The sequence below is a fragment of the Bombus pyrosoma genome, linkage group LG5, assembly GCF_014825855.1.
Source record: "Bombus pyrosoma isolate SC7728 linkage group LG5, ASM1482585v1, whole genome shotgun sequence".
In the NCBI taxonomy this organism is placed as follows: domain Eukaryota; kingdom Metazoa; phylum Arthropoda; class Insecta; order Hymenoptera; family Apidae; genus Bombus; species Bombus pyrosoma.
In genome coordinates this window covers 8,832,255-8,859,709 of record NC_057774.1, presented here as the reverse complement: position 1 = coordinate 8,859,709, position 27,455 = coordinate 8,832,255, and the positions used below count along the sequence as shown (strand labels likewise).

Sequence of the window (27,455 nt, the reverse complement as noted above, 5' to 3'; positions counted from 1 at the left end):
CGACGCACGCCCAACGCGCTACGACACCGACCAGCGTCCACTACAGAAGAAAGCCGGCCAATTGTATAGCTCTCCATCGGGAACATCCCCAAAACGGGAAGAAGGGGAGGTCACGGGGCTCGTACGAGAAGAAAAGGGAGAAAATAAAAAGAGAAGAAAGAAGAAATGGAAACGTCCGTGGTGTTTGGTTCTCCTCTGCGATGAGCACAATTGAGAGACGGAATCGAGGAGAGGAGCAGTAACCGTAAGAAAGGGAAAGATAGTTACGGCAAGAGGAGGATGCCAGCTGTCCGGACGAATCCACGGTCAGGTTCCTCTTTTTACGCGTACACCGTTGAACGACAGCCACGAAGAGAGCACAATCGGTCGGAATTAGCGAGCCTTGTGCTATCTCGCTCATTGTTCGTCGCGGCGCTTTACACGCGCCTAACATATTCCGTGGACGAACCAGCAACGCATATCATCCGACGCCTTCGTATATACCGTCCTGCAAGCAGCTGTTTTTCTTACGTCACCGTGTCAGAGAAACGCTTTTGATTTATGACCGCATCCAACCCTCTCTCTTTTACCCTCGCTCTTCTACCTTCTTTCGCCTTCATCGTTCCCTCGTTGCACTTCAAGCCGCGACAATCGCGATCTCGCATGCACGGATGAAAAAGGGCGTGGATGCTTTTTAGCGCCGCTGGCTCGTTACAGAGAGACGAACCGTCGTTTTTCGTCGCGATCGTGCCGGGATTCGGAATGATCCGGCGAGAAGATTTTGCGGCGAATGATTTTTGTTTAACCTCGCTGGAAATTAATTCGGCTGTATTCGGATCGTGGTAGAACAGCTTGGATCGATCGAGGTTTAAATTAGTTCCGCGTACGCCATCTTTTCTTGTATACCGGTTAATCGATCGGAGGATCGTGCGATGCAGACGTTCGAGATCTTAGGCTGTATAGAAATCTGCTTTTCTCTCGGCAAGAATCGATATTGGAAAACTTGATCCCGTTGAACAATCGTTCGAGATAAAAAGCGGAAACGCGATATTCGTCGGAAGAGAGACTGGTCGATCCCACTTCTCAAAAAGTTATTCGCAAACAAAAAACGGTTCTTTGTGACGAACAGTTACAAAGAATATTGCTCTATTCGGTGGAGCGCGCTCGATGTTCCTGCTCTCGATCGAGCAGCAGAATGAAACACACCTTGTGATTACGCACTGATAAAAAGGAAAAGGAAGAGATAGATTAAATTAAACTAATTGTAAGTCGAACGAAGGGGATTATGCATACACCAGGCCATTAAAACTTTGCTCGCAAAGTTTAACATGTTTCAAAGACGCGCTTCCTGCACGGACGATAAAATAACTTACAAGTAGAAGGTTATCCGGGCATAATCGCGGACTCATTTGAACGTTCACGATGCACGATATAATCCAACGTGATCGGAGTGAAACTAGATCCCTGTCGCATCGATCAAGACGTCGATTTGCATGGCCGTTAACGTTCCGTCAACGACACACGTATAACACGACCAAACATCGAAGAAAATTTCTCTAGCGCCGGACGAACTTATCGCCATTCGACCGATCTAAAAGATAAAGTATAAAAGTCGACTGTCGCTTTCCTCCGGAGCGAGAGTAAACGAAAAACGTTATTAAATCATGTGGCATGATATCTCTAAGCAAAGTGGACATTACTCGACAGAGAAAAATAGATACGAACGTGTAATTTCGCCGACAGTGGATAAAACGATCGTACGAGACACGACTTACTTAGTGGATGCGAATAGTAATTTCGAAACCGCATGAAAGGGGGATTGGCAGGAGTAGAAATATGCGATATGGTGACAAGCAATGGTTATGGGTTGGATAAGAGATCAGGGAAGTTGGAAATTGCGGGAATATTTAATTAACGTTAAGAAAACGAAGGCTGCTCTGGCCAACGAGTTGTAATTTCGTTGGAATGCCGAGGATTTGAAATATCCCTGGTTCCATGCTTTCTATGATCAAGAGTTACGCTTTCCTACGATAATTTATTTACGATTCACCGAGAAATTCCTGCTTATCCGATTGTTACACTCCGAACCATCCCGCTTGTAGCGACAGAAATATCTCAATATTATCGGGAATATTAACTATCATCGACGTGAGAAAGACGAGGTCGTGGAAGATCAAACGATAAGATAGTTTTACGTAACACGTAATCACTCTGCTGTACAATACGTGCACTCGATACGTAACAAAAAATGGCTTTCACTCTCAATTCCATGCAATTACTCCCTTCGATGGCTGCAACGTATAATACGTATAATACTGGAACGCAGAAATTCTCAATAATTCCTTATCTCTCTTGAATGTCCTTATCACGCTGAAAGAAGCAACCGTCGACTGTCTGGTGCCTAACATTCCTAGGAGTTCATGATCGCTATACGACACGGAGAAACAGTATGGCGTATGATAATCCGTGGAAAACGTCGAGTGCCGCGTGTGAACCGATACTTAGGCGGTCGACTGTACAACTACATCGTCTTCTAAACTTCAAGAGAACCCGATCGCAAAGTAGATTATCGAAAGCGACGTGCTGTTCACTTGAACGTGGAACACCTTCGTGCACTTCTCGGACATCGTAGCCGGTGCGCTCGCGCAAAAAGCAACATCAGCGACGAAAGTCGAGGAACACGAGCTACCTGGGTCCCTTCCCGGCAAAATGACCACGAGCACGAGATACACGTTATCGTTCGGCCGCGACATAACTCTCGAAATACCAATACTCATCGAGGAAACTGGCAACGACAACTATACGCGGTGGGAAGGGAGCGCCACACGTCTATCCGCGGAACGAGTATCCGCTCATAAGTGTATAAATCAGGAAGAGAAATGCTGGCCACGTATTTTATAAGCGCAGCGCGCCGCACGCTAACAAGATCGCGTTAATGTAAATCGCGAAAAACATTCACGAAGCGAAAAGCACGGGAATGCACGGGAGAAGTAAGGCCCGCAGGATATTGCATATTCTCGGTAACGACGTGCGATCTGGTTGACAAAGAGGCTCTTCCAACCATCTCGTACGCCTGCAAGATTTTATACCTTCCAAATGATTCTCTATCTCTCTCTCTTTTTTCTGTGATAGCGCAGCTTGTACGTGACACAATCGATCCGTCTTGTTCGTATCTCCCGATTAATCTGCCCTTTCGATTCCACGCAACAAGTCTGCTTCGATATAGTTGGGAATTCAGTGCGAATGTTCGTTACGAGTGATTAAGCGTTACGGGGACCTCGCAATAAGCAGTAAACTGACAAGAAATCAACTCGAAGCCGATTAAGATCGAATCACTTTTTCAGACGCCCTATAAATTCAACTAATACTCGTGGCAATAAATTCGCACCGTTGAACGCGCACCTATCACCTTCCTTTTTCTTCCGATAAATAGCATTCAGATATTGGAACTGTCTCCTCGTTATCGTAAATCCTATACTATCGTTGAGCCTCGCACTGCTAAAGAAGCTTCCTGTGGCAAATGTTTATGGTGCGCTTCGCGGTTCGCGCTGCGTCGAATCTAACGCGACAAAGGAAATTCGCAAGACGCGACAAGGAGAAATCACTTGCGTTACTAAAAAAATCGCTACGGTATGCTTCGCGAGACAAACATCGGCATTAGGGTGGATAGGAATCGATCGTGGATGGATCCGGCGACGTCGATGAGGGCTGGGTCTGCTGGACGGCGACGCGCGAGTGTGCGTGGAAGATAGGAGGAAAGGAAGCTAACCGGAGCTAAACCCATTTATCGTGCGGAGCTGCGTGCTTTCAATGAGAAGCACGCTTGCCGGACGAGGACGGAGCAGGAAAAGCGGGAAAGAGATAGAAAAGGACAAGACAAGGGGAAAGAGGTAGAAAGAAGCAGATAGAGAGGAACGCCGTAAGAAGAGCGACACGGGGACAAAGACGAAACGACCTCGTGTAAAAGAGAGCAAAACGAGGAGGGAGAGAGTATAAAACTTGGAAAGAGACGAAGGAACGAAGCTGGAGAAAGACGGTCTTATCTAGAATTGGAAAGTCAAAGGGAGATAGAGATACGGAGAGACGAGGTAGGAGCGAGAGAAACTGAAAAGGAGAGCGCAAGGATAGCGTGCACGCTGGTGTACGAGCGTATACGCGCCTCGGGGGAAAGAGACAGCGAAAGAAGAAGTGAAAGAGACAGGGAAGGGAGAAAAAGAGAGTAGAGCGGAGACAGGGCGTGGTCCAGCCTTGCTCTTACTTATAATTATATTTATTCGCGCAACGTACGCTCCTATAGCGATTGATATACGATCGCGTCGAGGTCTCGGCTTACCGCGACGTGGCCGCGTCTGTCGAAGACGTGGCCCCAGAAACGGGGAAGAGACGGGCAAGATGAAACGAACCTGGTGGTCGTCTTTTCGCTGAAAACTTTGGCACGCCGAGCATGAACGACGGGACGCCGTTAAGAGTTCGCATTTGGCAATTCTGTGCGATTCGATTACTCGAACGGGAGCCTCGTAGTGAGCGAAGTGAAATATTTGTAGAAATAGTGGATGATACTTTGTACTTGACTTCGGTGTGCCCTTGAAAATGCTTTGTCACTGCCGCTAAATATGTACACCCGAATATTTTATATTCGATTACGAGGGCTCCTTTGTGTTTTCTATCAGGCAACGGCACACAATTCTGCGTATCGCCTTGTTAGATCGCATTATCGCAGCATGTGGCGCGCACAGATCCATCGAATCGCACAGCGTCGTTAATACGACGATACGATACGAAATTGTACACACGTAGCCGTAATCATCCACGCCAAATCTTACAATTGTGTCAAATTTTCCGAAACGATGCAGTCCATGCAATTAACTACTCGCTGTTAAAAATATAAAATCATCGTAGTTCGAAAATCTCGAACGATAAATCGTTTGTATTATCCTGAAGCGACAAAAATTATCGAGGACAAAGAAAATTCGCGACACTCGGTAATAAAAAGCAGCGTCGTCGATGCAAAGTCACAAAAATTTCCTATCGTTCGACGCCACTAAACCGTAAACTGTCACATCGAAGCGATGGTGCGTCATTGTTCACCATCGTCGCGAAGGAATTTAATGGATGCGACGAAACGCAGTCTCCGGAGACCTGTCATCGCCCCTCTCGAAAAACACGAGAATCTGTGAGAGGAAAGAGCACGAGGTATTCACGGATGCTCGTAAAAATCTTGGACACTGTCACCGGCGAGATAACGAGCGCCTTGACCTTTCCAGAAATTTTTTGATTTATCACCGCGAGACTTAATACGAGGAGACGGATCGAAGGATACCGCCTCTGGCGCTCTCCATCTTTCTCCTCGTTTTCTTGCGACTTTCCTGTTCTTCTTTTTTGCCTCGAATACACGAAAGAGAAATTGGACGCGTTTCTGAGAAATTGGAGCAAATGAGGACGAATTTTTCTATTTACGATTCTCAAGATTCCGATTGCGACCAATTTGGCCTGATCGACGAGCATTTGCTAATTTATTCGTGCAATGCGATCGATTCGTGAAATGAATTTTCCCGTTTGTAATACTTGAATTAGAGTAGCGCAGTTTTTAGTCGTAGTTCGTCAATCGTTATAATTACATTTGTTCGTGCAATTTGATCAATTCGCGAATTGAATTTCTCTGGAAATTCCAAGTAATTCGATTCATTGGAAAAGGACGTAGCGTAGTTTGTAGCGATTCGTTAATCGTTATAATCACATTTGTTCGTGCAACGTGATCAATTCGCGAATTGAACTCTTCCGAAGATTCTGGGTAATTCGATTCGTTTTAGTAGAATTATGATATTTGTCATAATCGTTACGATCACAGTTGATCCTTGTATTTCCCGTATTTTACAAAACAATGATAAAATTCCCTTCGTCGGATCTAGTCTCCAGAATCGTGCATCTTGTCGTAAAATTCATATAGAACAAATCCATGGCCAGTTGGTCTAATTCGATTACGTAAATCACTTGTATAACGTTAAAGCGACAACCTCGCGCCAATTAAAAATCGCACCTGTCCCGGATCTTTCCGTTTTGAAGAAAATCTCACCGACTACGTTTTCCATACGACGTTTCCTCGTCTCTTATCTCGTTACAAAATTAAGACACTCTCGTAATTTACCGTTTTGCTACCGTGGTACGGAGCACGCGCGTTCGCGATAACGCACGTCGAAACTTTCTCTGGAACGCGAACGCGTCCTCCGCAGCCGTCTCGATATGCAAATCGCCGGCTGGAAACTTTCCGCGGAGCAAACGGACACCTCTTACGCAAGCTGTCCGCTTTTACTGCTCTTAGATTGCCTCCATTTGCGAAAGCTTCGTTTTTTCCTGTCAGTGATTCGAGCGAGATATTTCTGTTGGATGACCGTGCACTCGTACGTGTATAATAGAAAAAGCGATCCGAACGATAAGTTCGATGCAGATCGGAGGATACGAACTCCCCTTCCGACCAATCGAAGCAACGCTATTAGTAGAATCTTGTAAGATAACACTTACTAACATCGATAGATGGAACGAGCTTGATAATAAGACAAACGAAATTTTATACGCGTGAATCTTGCGAATTACGAATAATTTCAATCGCGCTATTTCGCGTGAATTATAAAATTGTCAAATTGTAAAAAACGTATATAATTTTCAATTTTTTCTGACTTCACTGACGTTATTGATCGGTAAATTATTCCTCGGGAGATCCGCGATAAAAATGCCTGGTGAATCACCCAGCGGTGGTGACACGCGGAGATATCGATGCACGTAGAGAGAATGTGTCATGCTCGCGAGCATCCATACGGATTGCGGTGTATGACCAAGAAGATAGAATATCCTGTACGAATCGTGACATTGATCATCGACTAACCATTGTTCCATATATCATTATATATTTCCGATATATTTCGATATTTTCGATAGTTTAAATTCGCCGAATTTTTCTAGTCAGAGACGTCTCTTCTACCTCGTGCGAATTCCAACTAGCTCGTCGTTTCGAAAATCATTCTGAAATCGATCGGACAGTAAATCAATCGGTCGTTGTCCGGTAATGGAAAACGACGTAGACCTTTAAGAAGCGCGCGCACGCACATACGCACCTCGTGATAACTTACGGCGCGTCGTTACCTACTGAATAAGAGCGGACAGTTAACACGGTTTTGCTCGTTGGAGAACAAATTCGACAGACCCATTCGTGAAACGACATCGCGTGATTTCGCGCCGTGGCGTTTCAAGCACATCCGTCGCGTCGTCTACGCGGCTACCACGATGAAAAAGCAACGATCGACACGTGCAAACGTCCTAGGCGATTTCTACCTAGACCCGGCGTGGATCGCGCGAGAAAAAGTCGGAGAATTCCGCTCTCTTGCCTCGGGAACGAGCGATTCCCTTCGACGAGAATCCGCCGCTCCATCGCCGCTGCTTTTCAACGAACTCGTTTTTCTCCTGGCTACCACGACGAACAACGACGCGACGACCACGATGGAGGAACACGGTCAGGCGTGTCGTCTTGGCCAGCACATACCTTCGTTCGAGAAAGGAAGACAGAAAAGGGCTGGAGGGAGAAAGTAGCCGAAGAAAGACGCCAAAGAGAGAGAAAAAAACAAGGAGGAGATTCGCGTCGTATACTGGCCGGCTAACCTTCCAGGTGGCACTCATATACAAATTATGGTAATGACCGATCGATTCCCTCTTCGTCGCTCTTTGTCTCCCCTATTTTTGCTCGTCGATGGGCTCGCCACCAATGGGTCTCTTTGGACCTATAGACTGTTCGCATCCAATTGCTCGTGACACGGATACCAGGCACCTTTATACCTTTGTTATTTTGATCCGTATTGTAACGCGATAGAAATATCCGATGCGAGAGAAGCGTCTCTGCCAACATTTTCGTTAGATAGAAACTTTAGGTATATTTAGTGATCATTTCGTAGAATTGGCAGGACGAGGTATTCATTGAACGTCCAAATTTGTCGCTGTCGTTAGTCTGGTGAATAATTTTACATATCTTCGGTTGGTTCGTTGACATATTTTCAAATGTTCTTTGTGTATCAGGTGCTACAAATTCTAGTAATTCGTTAAACCTCTGAATTCTCACGATAATCGGCCGACTGGGCGATATATTCGACATTACGAAGTAGAATGATTCGTCAGAAACTGGCTACGAAATTATAACGAATGATAAACAAACGAAGATAAGAGTAAATAGTGCACGCGATACAAATAACAAATTATAATGTATTTCCGAATGGAATGCGAAGCGAAGTTTCCAAATATCCAAATGTTTGCGTATAACAGACGTAAACTTCAAATTGTAGATAAATATTTGCGACTAATTAAATAAGATGGAACTGCAAGGATTAAAAAGCGACAAATCTCGCATACGCCTGTATTATACACGATTGCCCATTCGATAAAATACGATACCAACGAATCAATATTTTTTCTCAACCATGAAAACTCTAAAAGTTCGTAAATATTCAAACGAAACTTCATATTTCACGTATATATATACAGTATGTATATTACATACAAGGTACGATGTATATAACATTTTGGAAAGAGGGAACGGAGACTCGGTGGTGAGCCGCAGGCTATCTTTGATATTTTAATCCGTTTCTCTCGAGTGTGGTACGTGGCGCGTTTCTTAAACGTGATACGACATCTAGACGTGCAGGCTGTCTGCCGCGCGAGGATTTCATATCACGCGCGGTTAAATGTTAAGCGTTAGTTCGCGCGTGAAGCAGTTCCGCGTGTGTTCCGACGAAAATCGAGATATCGAGCCAGATTATCTGGAGCCGCGACATTCACGAAACAACGTACGTACTTATTCGTCGACAAACTGATTCGGTCGTTCGCTGGTTCGAGCTGTTCACGCTCGGCCTGATGAATATTTATCAACGCGAAATCCGCGTCGATTCGAGACGATAGGATTGATTAGAAATCGAGAATTTTTGGCTCGTTCTTGTCGGAGTATATTCGCTGGCGAGAAATGAAAAAGAAGCAATACGGTGGAAAGTGCGATGAACGCGTGTCTCGGCTTATTTTCTCGATTTTTCGCTTGAACGAGCCATCGAAATTTGCATAATTCGAGGAGAGAGAAACTTGAATTTCGCGTGCGATATTAAAAGCCTTGATTAAAGAGCAAAAGACAGAGAATGAAATTTTGTAATCTTTTAATATACGTACTTAAAGACTCACGTGATTGTTGAAACTGGATAATTAGGCTCTTTTAAGTCCTCTGAACAGGTTGCCGCTTCCAGATTTCCAATCCTGTGACACAGAAAATTATTATTTATCGTTATTTCGTCTTTATTAAACGGCGTGATCAAGTCATTAAAGAAAGGAAGAGAGCGAAATATACATTTTTATGTGCACGAGAGCGATTTAACTTTTGCTTAATTCGCCATAAAACGCTTCGCGTTTATTCTCGTGTTTCGTATCGTCCGCTTCCCCTTCCACTCTCCGCTACCTCCTTTCTACTTTCCTTTCCACTTTTCTTCCCCTATCTGTTATTTTCTTCTATATATAAATTTCTTACACTCGTAGATACAGTATAACGATGTCCTACTAAATATACACGAGAGCCATTCGAATCCTTAATACAACCTAACTTTACGTATATCCTTGCATTTCGTATATTTCATTCCCGCCCTTCTCTCGTATTCTTCGTTCTTTTTCCCCCCAGAAACATGGAAATTTGCATTACACACATATGTTAAAATCTATTACCGTATCCAACCAATATAATCTCGCGCGTTGGCAGCTTAATTTATCAATCAAAGGTCGATCGAATCGTACCGTCATTTCACTCCACCTGTTCGCGATCTATTGCACGAAACGATTCTACATATCCAGCGATACACGATGGAATAAACTTTTCCAACGGAGACGATCGCATGGAAACGTTTCACCTGCGAACGTTCACTTCGATATCGAAGTGTCGATAGCGGCGGAAAGAGTCGCACGTGTTTCGATCGTTTCGCGGACTTATCGCGCGTAGCTGCGTATCGCACGAGCGGTCAACGAAAAGGTCAGCGGCGCGTTGATGCGCGGATGGCTAGCGTGAAATGGAAAAAACGTTGGACGAGGATAATTTCGAAAGGTTTCGCGGCGTAACCGCGGACAGGCGATAAAAATTCTTGATATACTGGCCGAGAGGCCTTTGGAGAACGCGTTTGAAACGATCGGTCACACGAGAGATACTCTGATCACCAGACGCGTGGATGGCTCGTGCAACTGCTTGAAATGTCACTTTGCCGAGGATCGTTGAATTTAATTGATCTCTGTATCTCTCGATTTGCCGCCGTATTACCGCGCGATAATGTCCGATATGAGTTTTGTCTATCTGTAAACAGGAAAAGCTCGTAGATACCTATCGTGAATGTATTATGCGCGTTGTAGAAAATATTTTGAAATTTCGTTGGTGTCGTTATGAATGTATCGATGGAGTATGAAACTAGCTTAGAAGAACGATACTTAGCGCAAATATATGTACATAGAGCGGTTAAATAAAATAAGATAATGGATATTTAACTTTGGTAAGCGGCTGCCAGCGTGTCGTTGAATATATTAGAAAATGACAGTGATTGTATCGAGTGACTGGAAGTTTAAGCTACGTGTGCTATCAATTATACGGTCCAAATTGATTATAGCTGAGTCGTTGTAAGAAGGTGAAAAATCAGGAAACTGGCTTGCGCGAAGGCACACAAGAATTGCAACTAATAATTATGATCGACCAAACTGTTGCAACTAATAATCGACTCAGTCCACCAACTTTCTGAATAAATTGACATACGTCAAATTACCATAATGATCCAACACGAACGACATGACAGTTCAATTTAGGCAACTACTCCTCTATTTCCGTCCCCTTCGGAACTGCTTCTTTTTACAGAAATGTTAATTCAATTATAAACGCATTTTGATCGAGAAACACGATAATTTTCCTGCGTTAATTACAGTGCGGATGGCACCTGACGCGACGCGTCATATCCCTGATATCAGAAAATAGATTAATTCGTTGAAAAAGACGCGGAACGTTGCGGTGCACGCGGCCGATTAATCTGTCACGATAATTCTTCCATAGCCGGCCGTAAAATAAATAATTCTTGGCAAATGAGAAAGAAACGGACAAAACAAATTCTGCGCAGCACGCGATTGCAAATCATCGGATCGATTATCACGGTGCGTGCAACCGAACGACAAACAAGGGGCTTTCGTGCCGGCCAATGGTAGACGGTATCGCACTGTAATCTGTTCCACGTTGTCAATATTTAACAGAGCCCCGCAGATTTATCTGCACGAACTGCCTTTCTTGACCACACGTTAAAACCATACGAAACGACACGATCGTACTTACTCTTTCACTTTTTTCACTTTTTCATAAAGTATTTTATATTTTTCCCCGCCATCGAACGACAGAGAACCGTTCTGAAAGGATACACGTGGATGGATAAGGAGACGAGAGTCGCCAGTTATCAGATGACGGTGGACAAAAAGATGGCATGATGTAACGCAATTGGTAAGCAGATTGTATTGAGCGTACGCGCATATAGATTGATACGGCGATAAGGCGATCGTTGGTAGCGAGGAGAAGGCCATTAAAGAAACAAATAGCGAAGGGTGTGCTCGGAATGAAGGAAGAGGCGTGTAAAATAGGCCGAGACAGGTAAATCGTTCGAGAAAATAGATAACGTATCGCGAGAGGTGTTTGAACAACCTTTCCTTTCTCCGCACTTTGTTTCTCTGTTTCTTCCTCTTGTATTTTTTTTTTTTTTTTTTTTTCGATGGATTAATTACAGTGTTTCATAGTATCGAGCGTTCCTGCCACCTTTCGCTGCTTAACGAAGGGAAATTCGTGGTTTACAGTTGAATTGCTTCGTTTACAGGTGAGTTTGCTTTTACTTCGCTCCCCTTCCGTTTCCTCTCTCATCGGTTCTCTGTCGTTGCATTTTTCTCTTCTTTTTTTCTTCTTTTTTTTTCAGTTGGATCAATTATGGTTCGACCGCAACGTCTATGCAAATTTCTATTTTAACGAGCCGGATTAAGGAAACAAAATATCAACAGAGATTTGTTTCATCCTCTGAATATCGTAACGGGTCTTTTACTTTAGTTATTCCATACATTTTTGCATGTTCTGCGGCTGCACATTTTTGCATGTTCTGTGGCTGCACGTTTTTGCGCACTCGTGTTTCTGACAAATGCGTAAATATCAAAACAGGAGAACACAGAACAGGGTAGAATTTCTCAATTTATAGTCTCCCGTTCTTCCTTCCCCTTATTCTTCTGTCCTTTTGTTTCTAATTGGATTAATTGCGTTACTTCGTAACATCGGACAGCGCCATTAACTGGCTAATGAAGAGGAGGAAATATTTGTTAGATTATAAATCAATTCGTTCTTCTTTTTCGGTATTTATTAGGAAAGTAATAGCAAATTTAGAGAAGCGTCCCGTTATATCGATCTATACCGAGATCCTCCTCGTACGTGTAATATCAGCCTTCGTAGATTGACGTTAAATAACGCGACGCTCCTCCTCATCCAGCTTTATTGCTCATCGACGGGATTTCACTGAAACTACTAATAGATACGGCACATCAATTTAATCGAACCGCTATACGGCTTCTATAATCTTCCCTTCAGAACCCGGCAATATTATCATGGGCTGCTTATAACCTAGAAATATTAAAAACAACCTATAATTTCAACGAAACGTAAATAAATGAAAGGAAACACGGAATACGCAACTCGTTGGCAATTCGAATAAATATTTTCGTTTCAGACATTGTCGATGATTGGGCGAAAATTTCGAAAGCTTTCCGCGAAATAGCCCATAAAATAATCAAAGATATCGAACGAATTAAACATATTAAACTCCTTATTCTTTAGAATCACACTGTTCCGCATCGTTTAAACAGAGCGTCTACGTTGGTGGCACTGAAGTAAAATCAGGAAGATTCGCAATAAGACGAAAGTCGAGAATTAAAACGCTATACACTGGTAATACTATACGAGAAGCCTCGTTTTGGAAGAAAATCAAATTCATAAGCTTGTCAAATGTACATGGATATTTGACTGTAATGATATACGCCGATTAAAAAGGTGTAATTAAAATATCAGCAAAGAGAAGCTGAAATTCAACGAAATTCCACAAAGACAAACTTTGGATTCTTCCCGATACGGTTGCTACGTATTTCCCAAACGTCCAATATCATCTTCCTAAGGATCGCAAGATCTTGATAATTCTGCCGAAAATGACGCCGATTATTCTCTCTTAATAATCGTTTAGCTTCCCCGGGGTGAAATGAAATCGCTTCGGATCGCGACAGACGCCAGGATGATCGCGCGTGCGCGGTCGATCGTCGCGGGAACGTTTAATTGGCTGGACGCAAACGACCCAAGGCTCGTGCGTTCGCCGCCGTGATCGCATAACCGTCCGGGCACAATGATCGTTTTCCCCCGGGGACATTCTGCGTTTAATGTTCGGCGCGATCCGCGCCGTTCGTAGATCGTAAGCGAGCCGCAATGATCGTCGCCATTCCGCGAACAGATTCGCCTTAATGGCCCCGTGATCCGCTGGCATGCGATAATTAAGCCCGAGCGTTCGTCTCTGTCGCGCCTACCCGATACAACCGAAATAATTGTTCCATCGTTCGTTTGGCAAGGATGTGGACGTGAATCGATTAGACGGTGGAATGCGAAGGGAAGGAAGATTTGTTCGGCCGGATTTATCGTGGGTCATATCGCAAGCTGCTATTTTGTGTGACACTTGGTATTTAGTTCGGAGTAATATGTCTATCCTGGTAGGCTTTTAGCAGGGATTGATAGAGAACCTGCAACTTTTTAGGCTGACAGAGATATTATTTTAAGTAGCGGCTATATTATTTTGATATTTTAACTTGTAACGCTATAATTGTAGATGGTAATTATTAGTATTTAAGTAGCGGATAGTTAGAGAAATATGCAAGGTATTTTTTTCTTATTTAGACGCCAGAGCTTCGTCTTTCAGCTGTAATGATTATTAATCGAATTTTCGTACGCAGATATTCGGAGAAATCTTTTAACGTTCCGATAGGCTTTCTCTCGTCATCGTCGAACACCAACAGCTTTAATAATAATAGCTTTATGTATCAACTCGATTTAATTTAAAAAAAAAAAACGAGTTTTATTCGAGGAAGTAAATTTATTCGGGGAAAAATGCTTGCACGTAAATATACGAGATGTGCGCGTACAAATGTAAATTGAACTAAGTCTAAAATATTTCGAGGATGCCGTGCAAACGTACGTATTATTCAGAGACACTAGGAAACTGCGTGTGATTCTAGTAATTCATTTTAATACACGTTGTACCACGAGTCTGATAAACTATCGACGCTACAGATTAGCAAGCGCAACTTATTTCATGCGACTTCTCATATTTTTATCCGCATTTCGCGCGATACCAGGTAAGATAATGTCTACGTTTATGACACGAGCACGCGCAAAACTCGACTGCCCTGTCGAAGAATAAAACCGAGCGAAAGCCTCGTTAACATTTCAATTACGCAATCCATTATATTCGACTTGTATGAAGCGAAAGCTCCTTAGACAAGCTCGACTTTTACAATGCACGGGAGTAGATAACATTCCGGCGATATCAACGGTATAAACTTAATCCGGCATCCAACGAGCACGCAGCTTCCGTGCGTGGAAAACGCAGTGTCTGACGTCAATTTAATAAGCAGCGTCTAAAAGGCGATCGGCTGCCTTTGGCAGATTTATTGCGGCGATCGATAAATTAGCATTGCCACGGTTTCGATCGCGCGAATCTATTTTCGATACGGTCCTAAATCACTTATACGAGGTAGCGGACGTTGAATAAGTCGATATCATCGTCGATACGTGGGTGAAATTTATCTCGTGTTCGGTCGACCGCCGCACTGGTACCAACTGGTTCACAGGAAAGTTCTCCTCTTCGCCTCGATAACGCGATAACAGAGAAGCCGAGGGTAAATGTAATTACGTAATATTTATATGCCATCGTTCTCGTACGAAGCACACAAGCAGCACGAAATATTTCGTGTATTACTATTAATTCCGGATGTTATGCTAGTCTTCTGGAGGCGATAAGACGGTCATGGGACCAGTTTGTCGTTGGTGAAAATACGTTGGTTTGACGATAAACTCGAACACCAGCCGGCCAGCACCGTGTCACAGGAAACACCGTAATAAAACCGACGGTATGCTTCGATAACGATTATTAATGAGCTCGACTAATTGTCGCGGTAAACGGATCGAAGGCGGTTCGATATGCTCCCTCGACCGTGCAGCGATTATGGAATAAAATTAGATTTTACATGGTGGAGTTGTCGCCATGCTCCATGAGTTATATCCACCTATACGTAATTTTATTGGCGATAGGTAATTCACGGTAGACCTTCGTCTTTTCATTTTGACCGTTTTGATCGGCTACCTGGTGACTTTAGGTTAGGATGGAGGAGGTCAGCGATCCATTACTCTGATTTTATATCGGTTTTAACCTGAATTGGCGAATTATCAGAGATCTAATCGTTCGCTGCTAATGTAATACTTTTGTCAGTATATAGTATGTGTTCAAAGCGTACGCGGCAGTCAAAATGTCAGATAAATTACCGCCGAGAATTACATCGCTTTCTACGTTTCGATATAAGCATCTCATAACGACTCGATCGCTTCTATATCGTTAGATAGTGCTTTTACCGAAGTTCAGCCTACGCAACACTACGGGGTTCCCTTTCCCGTATCGAAACCATGGAAATTATACTTGAGAATCGTTGAACGATAAAAAGAAGAAACCTGAAAAGAACACCATAAGAGGAATCTAAGAAACAGAATCTATGTCCGTGAAACGTCTTACGTCTCCAGCTTTCTCCGACTAAATGCAATCCGATATCCTGCCCTAATACAAAATTTTTATTTATATCCGCGACGCGTTACGCATCTCGTCTTTGTCATATGAAAATAAGAAACCTAAAGGACAAATATCGTACGTAAATGTAGAGCCGCGTAGATATCACCGAGTGATATTCTCAAAATGAAATGAAAACCTCGTATAATGAAACTACTGCGAAATAAGGTCTACTTCGGCAAAGATTAAGAAAACCTCGTATCAAGAAAACACCGCACAACCTGTATCTTTCCATCAAAATAAGGAGCCTAAAGTGCAAGTATCGTACAACCAGCGTCACATAGAACTGGCGAAGAGGATGTTCGAATAAATTCACACCTCTCCGCGGCCAGCAGAGCCATTCCGCTAACTCGTCGCCGAGCTGAAAGAGGGTAATCGCGAGCAGTTACAGACTGGTTCCTGTCGCGAATCCCGCTGCAACGCGGGCAAACGCGATCGTCGATGGGTATCTCGGTCGTTCCGTGCGAGCTGATTCGTTTTAATGTTCGCCACTCATCGATGGCCGGGTCCCATTAAAATCTGTGCGCGCGCTATCCCAGCCTAACTCTCCCGTTTGCCTTTTCCATGCCTCCTCCGTGCTCGAATCGCCGATTAAGCCCAAGGAAACCGAGTGTTTCGCGCTATTACGCGTCGCGTATACCGCGATTAACCTGAAACGCTGGTTTTACCCGATCCAGGTTCGATACTATTTCGATTTTACTGGCGTCGAAACGGCGCAGCGAAGTCACCGAGGATCGATTAATAAGCAACCGGTTGATTATGGGAATCGAACCGCGTGGGCGTATCCCAGGCAACGCGGAGCTCGTTTGCGACGTTTCGTCTTCAATTTATGTCGATATTCGAGCAGGCCGATGCCTCTGAGACGCTTTATAATAGTGGAGATTCTGCGCCGTTTCCGATGGAAATCCATGGGAATGCTCGAGTTAGAAGGGCGCGCTTGGGAATTCAAAGTTCCATCGGCCGATTCCATTCGATGTTATTGTAGCGAGAATTGCCCTGCCTCTCTTCGTTTCGCTGTTCTTCGATCTGCCTGGAATTACCAGCGGCCGTATTACATGCGGAAGATTTGTACGCCAGTTTCACGACGAGCTGCGCGCATTGCCCCGCTCTGTTCAACAGGCAATTACTCCATCGATTATCGTACAACTTCTCACGAGCATGTTAACTAAAACTACTCGACGTGGAAGACGAAACGAAACGATCAACCTAAATAAAATGCCTGACTTGCAGAAGTAATTACGTCCGTCGATCTGTGAGATACATTTTGACCAGGCTGCGACGGGCAACTAGTTGCGTAGCAAGTAGAGAAAATGAATTATGAAACATGAATCTAATGTCTCGTTCGAATTGGTCACGTTACTGAGATTCACGTTAGAGCTTGAATAACCTGATTTCAAGTGCATGCATAATGCAGGAAGGAGATACGCGTATGTGAAATTTAATGTTGATTACAGCATTAATTATATTGTTATATGTGTATATTCCATACGTGCATTCTTTTGTTCCTTATATTTATTTTAATTAATATTCATTCTATTATTGTAATAACGATAACTGCTGTCCTTTCGAGTCAAACAAACGACAAGTTTCATACTATTAAAAAGATTTCAAGTTGCTCGAACTTCGAACTGTTTTCTTTTCGTACAAAAGTAATCACTGCCACGATAGAATATGCAGAAAATCGATGAAAATTCTAGTTTATTCTTTGAATGCGATTAATTACAGTTACGAATAATTTATTCGAATAACAATAAATTATTCGAATGCAGGTAACTTGGACAAAGCTTCACCGCGAGGCTCATCTCGACCAACGGATCAAAGTCCGGCAACGATCTTCGGTGAAACAATAAATAAAAGCACGAACAGAAACGACGCTTATCGTTTATCGACGCTGCAGCTACCGCTCGTTCTACGATTTTTCACGGACTCGTGTCCTCTTATCGACTGTTACATCTCGAACGCTGTATGTTCGAGCGTGTATCGCAGATAATTTCGAGTTCTTGCGCGGGACGACTTAGTGGGTGTCGGGCGTGGGGCAGGAGCAAAAAAAGGATCGATCGGTTTATCGTGTCTACGCGTTAGACGTCGCTCGTTCCGCGTGAAATGTTGCCACACCGGGTAACCGAATAGTCTCGTTTGATTTCAGGTGCCGGTAGTGAGAGCGGAAAACGTCGACCTCGCTCGTTCGCTACACGTATTTCGTAGCGAACGTGAAATCTCGACACGTCGAGCAGATCGGTTCGATCGACCCGCGGAATGCACCTTACGAACCGAGTTGACGCTGGTAATGACAGAGTCGACCTATGAATTTAACATTTTTCCACGGGGTGATGCCCCGTGTTGGAAATTGGTTCGCTCATTGTCAAACAAAAATGTATTGGCAGCCGTAAACGAGACACGAAGATAGGGAAAATTATCGTAGATTACTGGAGATAGGCAAAATCGAATAAAACCGTAAGATCGTTGAGGAGAATTGGCTGCGTACTTCTTTTCGAACAATTGACGAGTCTGGATTCTCTCACGCGATCATGAAACTCTTTTCACTGAAATGTTATTTTATTGAAGATCGTAAGCATACAAAAAAGAAGTCAAATTTTAAAAGACGAAGAGTTTGTTCATTGGTAAATAGTAAAGTAATTTTCTGCTCGTAGCTTTCTATTACAAAATCGTTTCCTGAAACGTGTATGAACGCAATTACTTGTAAGAGAAAAATATCCGAGGAGAATTAGCGTTACTGTTCTAACAAATCGGTGCGCAAAGCTTTGGCTGCTCCGGCTGTAGACAGGACCCTCAGAAAAATCTGCTAAATAATTTTCGTTTTCCAATGGCTGGCTTCGAAAGTGTTCCGCTTTTCGGACTAATTTCTGCGGGGCATTCGGCCGGAAAACGACACGTCTCGCGAAAAATTGCGCAATTTCGCACGACCGTCCGTCGAAATTCGATCGGTGGCGTTGCCAAACGTTGCGCAACACGATATAATTAATTCACGGTACATTTCTCTCGGATGATGTCGTTATTTTTGTCTTCCCGCTTCTATTTTTTTTCTTTTTTTTTTTGGTTTATTTTTTCCCTTCTCAGTTAGTCCGATCATTTTGTACGTTGGACATACGTGGAAATTAAGAACGCAAACATGTATACGACACGGACTATTTAATGTATTAATGTTTTCCGGATTTTCGAGGCGAGTCCACGAAAGGTTTAGAAGAAGTTTTCCGCAATTAGCTTGCAAGGAACGTTTTAATGGAAGTGGACAGATCTTAGTATCGGAATGGAACATGGTAATTAGAAGAGATTATGCAACGCAGCTCGGTATAAATTATTATAAGGGTACGTGACGATAACGTGCAAATATCAATTTCGATTGACAAGAAAAAGTTGTTTGGTTTTTCAGGAGGATTTAGAGATCCGTTCCTTGTACGAGATTTATATAAGGATATATTAAAATATGTGTTCTATTACGTGCGTTAATTTTATAATAAATAAGCGACAACGATAGTGAGAGCGATAGACACGAGTTTATGCGATGTATTTGTTATGCTACGTCTCTCGTAACATTTTCAAAACATCTTACGATCGATGTAATAGATTGACATAGACAATGATGTAGACAATTGACAAGTTTCAAACAGCTTTATCTCGCGTACGTAAATCAGTTTATCATTGTTCTAAGTCTAGTAGGTGTCTAGAGTGTTGTTGATCGATATTTGACATCTTTGTATCTCAAATTTATTTGCTTACTTATATTTCCTATGCTTCTGTTTCTTATACTTTGACCAGTTTCGTATTATTTAAATAGTATACATGTACATACATACACTGAAAACATCAACTAACCAGACTAGGAAATTCAACAGGATTAAAAATAGAATCCACCCTTCGACCATTTCTTTTCTCAAACTCGTTCATCCAAGATTCCGGTGAAAACTCCATTTTATCTCGATCTGTCCCGGAAAGAAGAGACCGACTAAGCGCGGCCATTTAAATTCGAGCCACGTTTCAAACTAAAGTTGCTGCCATCCCCGCGCCAGAAATTCGAACTCACGTCACTACGAAGACGCGCGCTAGTTTGGAAGAGAAAGAAATTATACGAGGAAGGACGCGAGGATTTTCGATCAAAACCATCAGAGGCGGAATCGGATCAAAGGGGGAGGGGGAGGGGGGGAAATTAAATGACGTTAAGGCGAACGTACGATTATTGTACGAGTGTAGATAGCCGAGGCAGGCAAGCGAAATAATTTTCAAAAGCCAAAGAAAGAAAATTAAATAATTTTAAACGTTCAGGGGAAGAAAATTAATTGACCTTAAATGTCTAAGGGAAGCGAATTGAGTAATTTTAAATGTTTAAATAACAAAACCAAATAAGAAAAAGAGAGAGAGAGAGAGAACGAGAGGGGAAGAAACTGGTGAGCAATAAAAGAGCATGGTTTGACATTACTGTCGCTGCGTACGCGAGGGGATACTCGTTTACTCGAGAATATCTGCGGTAGATCTCTCTTTCTCGCCGCGGTCCCTGGTCAGATACGATTGCCGGCCAGGCCCTTTTATTTACAACGACAATGACAAACGTAACGACAATTCACGGTTATACGCGGGCTGGCCGCGTCGCACGGACATAACGTGCGACGTCGTTTTTATGAAGCGCGGCAAGAATTCGAAAGGAGAGCCGATAAATCGTCCGAAGCGCTTCAACCGCGACGCGTGTAATCCCTGTTCCGTCTCTTGTGTGTTCGTTCGACTAAACCGCCCCGCCTTTCTACCTCGATCTCTTGCACGCTCGACTCGTCGTGAAGAAGCTTCGCGGGAATCTTCGTAAAGCGTCACACGATTGTGCAAGTGGAAAGGTAATTCGAGCGAGAGAAAATACCCGATTTCCGATCAAGATCGCCGATGATTTCTATCGAGAGGAATTTCACGTTACTGGATTTCTAAACTCCTTCGAGATTGATATCGCGGACGGTATTTTTGCTGTCAATACCTGAAATTATTTTATGCTAATGTAACACATTGTGGCATATGTAGCGCAGAATAGATACGATATATACTCTTGGAAAATTCACAAGTTGCACAAACGTACTCGTTATAGAACAATGTGAGATGCTCAGGCAGAAGAATGGTATCCACGAGTCAGAAATTCTTCAACGTGGAAAGCAATGGAAAAGTATATTAAGTTTTTGAAAAAAAAGAAAACTTTCAGAATGTTATAGGATAATGAGAAGGACAAAGAGAAAGTGATATTTAGAGGCAATAGAGCGTTCGATTAAAGAAACGTACAGTTAAAATTTATGTTTGACGTGTTAAAAGAAAGCTGTCTAAAAAATTCTAAATTGAACGTTCTAATGCCCGGCGTACGTGTACTTTCAGAGAATATTTAGATAAGAATATTGTAAGAAGTTTTTTTTAATTGATTCCCTAATGGATCGTAATATATTCTAATAAGACTTGACGATAGCGGTGTTTCGCGATACGTCTGACCAGTAACAGGCGCTTACTACTTACGACCGCTGAATCAACATCAAATAATTCGTCGCTAACGGGGAAACTACACGACCACTTTCGCCAACCACGATCAGGAAATAAAACTTTAACGTGCTCGATATGCCGTCTATACTTTGGCATTTAATTTTCCTATCTTTATACCGTAGACACACGAACGCATCGTGGAACGATAAAAATAACCTATCGATCCGAATCTAAGTGTTAAGCGGTTGAGATTTCATTAGACGTAACGATACCGTGGAAATGTCTCCGACGTAATTAGCATGGCGAAGTCGAACTTAAGACGAGTAGAATTTTATACGACAAGTCAACGATGTTCGCTAATGCAGAAAGTGTCGTTCGTTAGCGAAGGTTCGTTAACGGAACCTGATCGACATCGGTAGATTTATACGTAATTTACGAGGCGCCACTCGCCACTTTCTACCTACGAAATCCACCGGTTCAACCTTCGAATCGTTTGATTCAGAAAGGAACCAAGTTTGAATACGCCAAAGAGCCTACCATTTCGTGAATAATTTAATCAATAATAACAATGATTCTAAATCACGATAAGCAAGAGTCGATACCGGAGAAGAACGATAAATATAATTCGTTATTAGTCAATAAAATCGTACTCTCTAGACACGTGTCTGTATTCAAGGTTTTAGTCTTCGAATCGTACTAAAAATTCACGCTGAGAATAAACGAATCGCGCGTGTAACTTATAAAGTGCTAAATACAACGGTACGTGAAAATACTTTCTGCATAATATTAAAAAATAATACGAGAATATCGTCGTCCTTCGCTCTCCATTTGAAAAATTTCGCTCACAAAACAGAGACGAGAGTCGGCTAATAAATACAATGTCACCGGCTCATTAACGAAACTGGTTCGAACAGGTCAACATTTTACTCGATCAACAGTACCTAACGCTCTTCACCGGTTTTTTTCCTCTCGGCCTTCCGACTTCTCTTCGCCGCGCTGTGTTTCCCTTTTCTCTCCCGGGCCGGTCGGAAGAGCCCATGCCGATGCTCTGGATCGGCATCAACCTCGTTATAGCTATGAGATCGGCTACGAGGACCGCATCTGTTATGGGCGTAAACGCGGATCGACAAGCATGGAAAAATGGTCGTCGAGCGACGAGCCGGTCGTGAAACTATCTCTTATTTGCGAACCGCGTGCACCACGGCTTCGTTAAAATAGCCTAGGTGTGCACAGCTCCGGCGAAGAGGTGAAACTCCAAGTCTAACGCGTTTCGAAGGCGTGGTGGAGAGACAGAGAGGGACGTAGAACGACAAGAGGAGAGGAGAGGTGAGGAAAGGAGAGGAAAAAAAGGCCGAAGCTCGCAAGAAGCGGAGATCCGCGTTTTCCACGCCCGAGGTTCTGCTGAAACGGGCGAATTCAATCATTACGGGCGTGCTCTGGGTGACATAGAGCTCCGATGAAAGCGTTTTCATTAAATTCGAACGGATTCGTCGGATGCCGCGACGTTCGCTCGCGTCAACACCTCGCATTCTTCGATGGAAAGGTTCGATAGGCGGGGTAGACATTTAGGTACTGTAATTAGCAGCAACGTTACACTGTGACATTCTTTTCTTTTCTTCCTTTTTTTTTTTTTTTATCTCGACTTCTTCAATTTTCTCGCGCGAACTCGTAATATTCTTCGGTGGAAAGGTTCGATAGATGGAACAGAGATTTAGGTTTCGTAGTTGGGGAAGGATGTCGCTCGCCGTGATATCTTCTTTTTGGAATTTTGTCGTCAATCTTCTCGAACAGATACAGTTAGATTCTTGGTTTTTTTAAATCGATGATTAAACACTTTCGAAACTGAGTATCCCTCAAATATCGAAGTTGAGACTTTAGCAAGGTATATTCGTCGCGGGCGACATAGTTTGGACGACATTGAGTCGAAACCTGGATGACGTTCTTTCGAAAAATACGCTGAAACATTTCGCATGTACTGTTAGTTTAGCACGATACTTAAGGAAAATCAATATCTACGAAATTTTCAAATATTCTTCTCAGAGTTTTTTTCTTTTTTTGGTTCCAGAATCCTAAACTTTCATCGCTGAACTTAACTCCTCGCCTCGTGATATCGTTGCGTATTTCTCGTGAAAATATCATGCTCGTACTACGTATCAATTATTACAGGTCAAGGTTAAACGAACGCGATTATTGCAATTGCGTTTAACCGACGAAACACAACTTCAAACGAGGATTATCGACAACTGTTCGAATCGTCGATATGTCTTTCGTCGTAAAACGCCCTAGAAGAAAGAAGATCCGCCCAGATTTCACACGCATTGGGTCTTTGACCTAACCGAGATGATCGAGATAGTTAGCGGTGACATTGCAGAGCGCGAAACTTTCGACTCGAGTTTCCATCGGGAAAAAAAGATCGGGGGTAATGGAGATCGTTGCTTTTCCACGCCCGAGGTTGTTCTGCTGAATTATTCGTAGCAGAAGACGAGGATCTACGTGTCCGATCTCTTAACTCGTTCCACCAGCAGTGCGCATACGGAAGGTCACACCCGTTCTATAGCGCCACTCGATTAGCGGATCGTTTCGATAAAATCTAACGTTCGCTCGGTTTTGCCGACACCGACGTGTTTCGTGGTATTTAATCATAGGCCAATATATAGTTAACGCCGATGGCGCCCAGCCACGTGTGTTACGCGTCTTTTTCTAACTCCTTTCACTCGTCCAGGCTGTTTCCTAAGATCCGATATTCCACTCTGCCGTCGTGCACAGCATCGAACATCGTGCTGCTAGCTTTGAGAAAAATCCGATTGTCGGTGAAAGATCAGCTTCGTGGAAACTTCCGTAGATAAGCGTTATATTTGCAACGATTACTCCAAAAAATAATACAGATCTTCGAGCGGTAACTATCCGAGGCGAAATAAAGTATAACGCAAATATAAAATTTTCGTAAAATTTTGAACATTTTACGAGTGCTTGGAAGAGAACTGTCTCTTGATTAAGGGTATCGACCCTTCGCGTACATGCAGACGAACCTTTACGCAATAACGTGTCTCGTGATGAAACGTATCTTACGTTTTACTTCTCGGCTCCACGAGGCACGCGGATTCTCCTAACAGAATCCAAGTATATTCACGACCGTTATAAAATCCAAAGGTACCGTCACTTCTTCAATCACCAAAGGATCCCACGCTAAATCCCATTTCCAACAATCTACGGCACGAAACGCATTCGCCGATCAGGGATAAACAACAACAGCAGAAAATATCGGTCAGTCACACCGAGGAATGCTATCATCGTGAAACCAGAAACACAACGTGGCGATCCAGTGGCCGGTACCCGACGTCCTCGAAGCTCACCCCCGGAAGAGCCTAATGAAAGAATCACCCTTTCCTCCCTGCTGTATAAACTACCCCCACCTTGTCCTCCCTTCTCTCGCCTCCTTGCTCTTGTTTCTCCGTCTTCCTGCTACCGTACGTATGAAAACTGAAGCTCGCCAGGTGGGGGGATAGGACGCAATCGCGACACGTTAAACGTCCCCGCAACAACCGGAGTCACGCACTTACGCACCTAGAGAAAGAGGTGGTAAGAGGCATATAGAACGAAGGAAGAGGGAGTCCTAGGTTTCTCACTGGTTGAAGAAGAAGGGAGAAAAGCGAGAGGGAGCGAGACAGAAGTGGGAGAAGGAGAGAGACGCGTATACGCGAGTGAACGAAGACTACCAGTGGTGTACGGTCGGCACACGGGGGTAAAATCCGTAGACGCGTGCGTTGGATGTGTGCGTGCAGGTAGGACGCGTGTAAGAGCGTATACACGAGGCCCGCTGGCTCGGGGACCGACGAGAGAGTGCCGCTATCAAACACGTATGGCGGCGATCGTCGTTCCGCTAGCAAGAAAGAGACGGAAGGATCAACGCGAAGTACGTGGTAGGGATAGAGGCGGGCCCCGGCACACGCAGCGCTGCCGTGTGTGATCGCGCGAGCGCCACGCACACGCACACGCTGAACGTGTCTCCGTCGTGTGTACCGGGGGACACACGGGTAAAGCTCACACTTACCTGACAAGATGTAAGTTCAGAAACTGGAAGGTGCCACTTCTGCACAGTCCAATACAAGACACCGAACCGGAAAGTTCGTCCCGAAAATTAGTCGGTGCGCTGTGTACGCGATCGTACGCCGATGTACGGCGGTCCTGAGTACGATTGGGAGGAAAAGGTCGTTGCGAGAGCAAAAGGTCGAGAAGGATCGAGCGGAGGAGTGCGAAAGGCGGTGACCTTCCGGTGGAAGGTGAAGGTGGCGGTGGAGAATCGTTCGGTGGTAATTAATCGGAGAAAATTACTTAAGATAACAGGATACAGAGAGAAGGATAAGAAGCGGGAGGAAGAAGTACGCGAAGGCGTAGAAGGTAGTGAGGTGAGTCTCGCTTTGAGCGGAGAAGGGTGAAGAAACCTGGAGGTGGAAGAAGAAGAAGAGACAGAGGACGAAGGTGGTGGAGGTGAGGTGGTAGTGGTGGCGGTGGCGGTGGCGGTGGTGACAGTGGAGGCTTGTGGAGGAGGAGAAGAAGCTGGAGGATGAGAAAGACGCAGGAGGCGGCGGTGAAGGCGGAGGCACGATAACGAAATAAGCGGAGATACGTGAAAACGTATCGGGACACGGAGAAGTGACGGTGAAGAGAAGGAAGAAAACGCGACTCTCGTCCGATCTCGACGAACGGTGGACGAGGAAAAAGGGAAATACAAGGAAATACATACACCGCTCTGTGTTTTCGTTCTCTTCGTTGCTCGAAGAAGAGAGGCGCGTATCGTGCGTGCGCCTCAGATCGCGGGAAACGCGTTGTCGTCCGCTTCTCGATCCGATCGACGCTGCTGTACCGGGGCAAGCCCGCGATACTCTTCCGATACGCGCTCTCGATAATCGCGTCCCGTAGACTCTTTGCCCGCCGCGATATTCATCGAGCGTCGATCACAAACGTCACCGGTGATCTCGTTTATCGATCGTGCATCGACAAGTTTACGATGGTGTTTCGCCGTATAAACGCGCGGTCTACGGCGAGGACGATGATGAAGACAACGAAAACGATGATCGTCGAGAGGCATCGTATACGTATTGGATGATTATCATATTAATGAATGCGCATCGCTGCGACTCGACCAGCCAGTTCGCGAGATAGGCCGACGAAGGTGGAGCTTGGTGAGAGCCACGAGCTCGAAAACCCGTGCTCGATTTCATTCGCGGTGGAACGCGATCGATGGTCGATCGACGAATGCACCGATTTCCCGGTGACGCTTTTTCCTCGTGAGTTCAAACTGTGTGAAAATACCTTGACCCGTACTTTAAGATACGAGGTGTTCGTGAAAAGTGTCGTTCGAAGAGGAACAAAAGTGACGGAACGTATACATGGAAATACATCCGTGCTGTATCTATCATCAAAAACTTGAGAAACGAAAGACGGCAAAGTGTACGTGTGTGTAAATTATTGTTGTCGTTCGTTCGAAAACTGCGAGAGGAATTGTTCGAACATTCCACGTGTCCAAGGAGTATGTTTTACCCAGGATAAACGATCTCGAGGCGAATGTCGTCGGATCGGTAGCTACCACATCGGTCGCTGACATTGGATTCGCCCGGAACAAGGTAGCCGTGAGTTTTATTCTTTGACCTTAATCGGATCGCGATTTTTTGGAATAGTTGCGACTATCGTCGAAAGCCACCGATAGCCTACCGAGCGGAGACTTTGCCGCTCGATACGCGAGACATGTCGGAAGTTGACCGTTAGCCCGCGAAGACCGACGTTACTTCTTTTTACGCGCAAACGATTTTGGCGCGAGTGCCGCGAGTCCTTAATGGTATCGCGTTTCCAACTGGCCTTGGAAGCTCGTCATCCAGAGATTTCGTGTTCCTCGCCGAACGACTGTTTCACGTTGTCCTCGTCGTTGTCGTTGTCGTCGTTGTGTTCTTCTCGTCACGGTGTTTTCAACCGTGCGACGTTGTCAGCCTCGCGAACCCGTGTTCTCCCCCGATATCCGGTCGAAACTTTCAGAAAACTTTGTTTTTCGTTTTACGGTCCCTACCGAGGATACCAGGCCGTTCAGTT

The 27,455-nt window shown here is 44.2% G+C and overlaps 2 protein-coding genes across 5 annotated transcripts in view; one reads left to right on the top strand and one right to left on the bottom strand.

The window, feature by feature from the left end:
• Window positions 1–27,455, top strand: part of LOC122567858 (protein grainyhead) — a 159,750-nt gene that overhangs the window by 46,269 nt on the left and 86,026 nt on the right. The window lies entirely within an intron of this gene.
• LOC122567859 (zinc finger protein 467) overlaps window positions 1–27,455 on the bottom strand; it is a 263,949-nt gene that overhangs the window by 161,863 nt on the left and 74,631 nt on the right. Inside the window, exon 2 of the mRNA XM_043726976.1 lies at window positions 9,187–9,258. The gene's annotated coding sequence lies outside the window, so the exon portion shown is untranslated. The remainder of the gene's footprint in view (window positions 1–9,186; window positions 9,259–27,455) is intronic.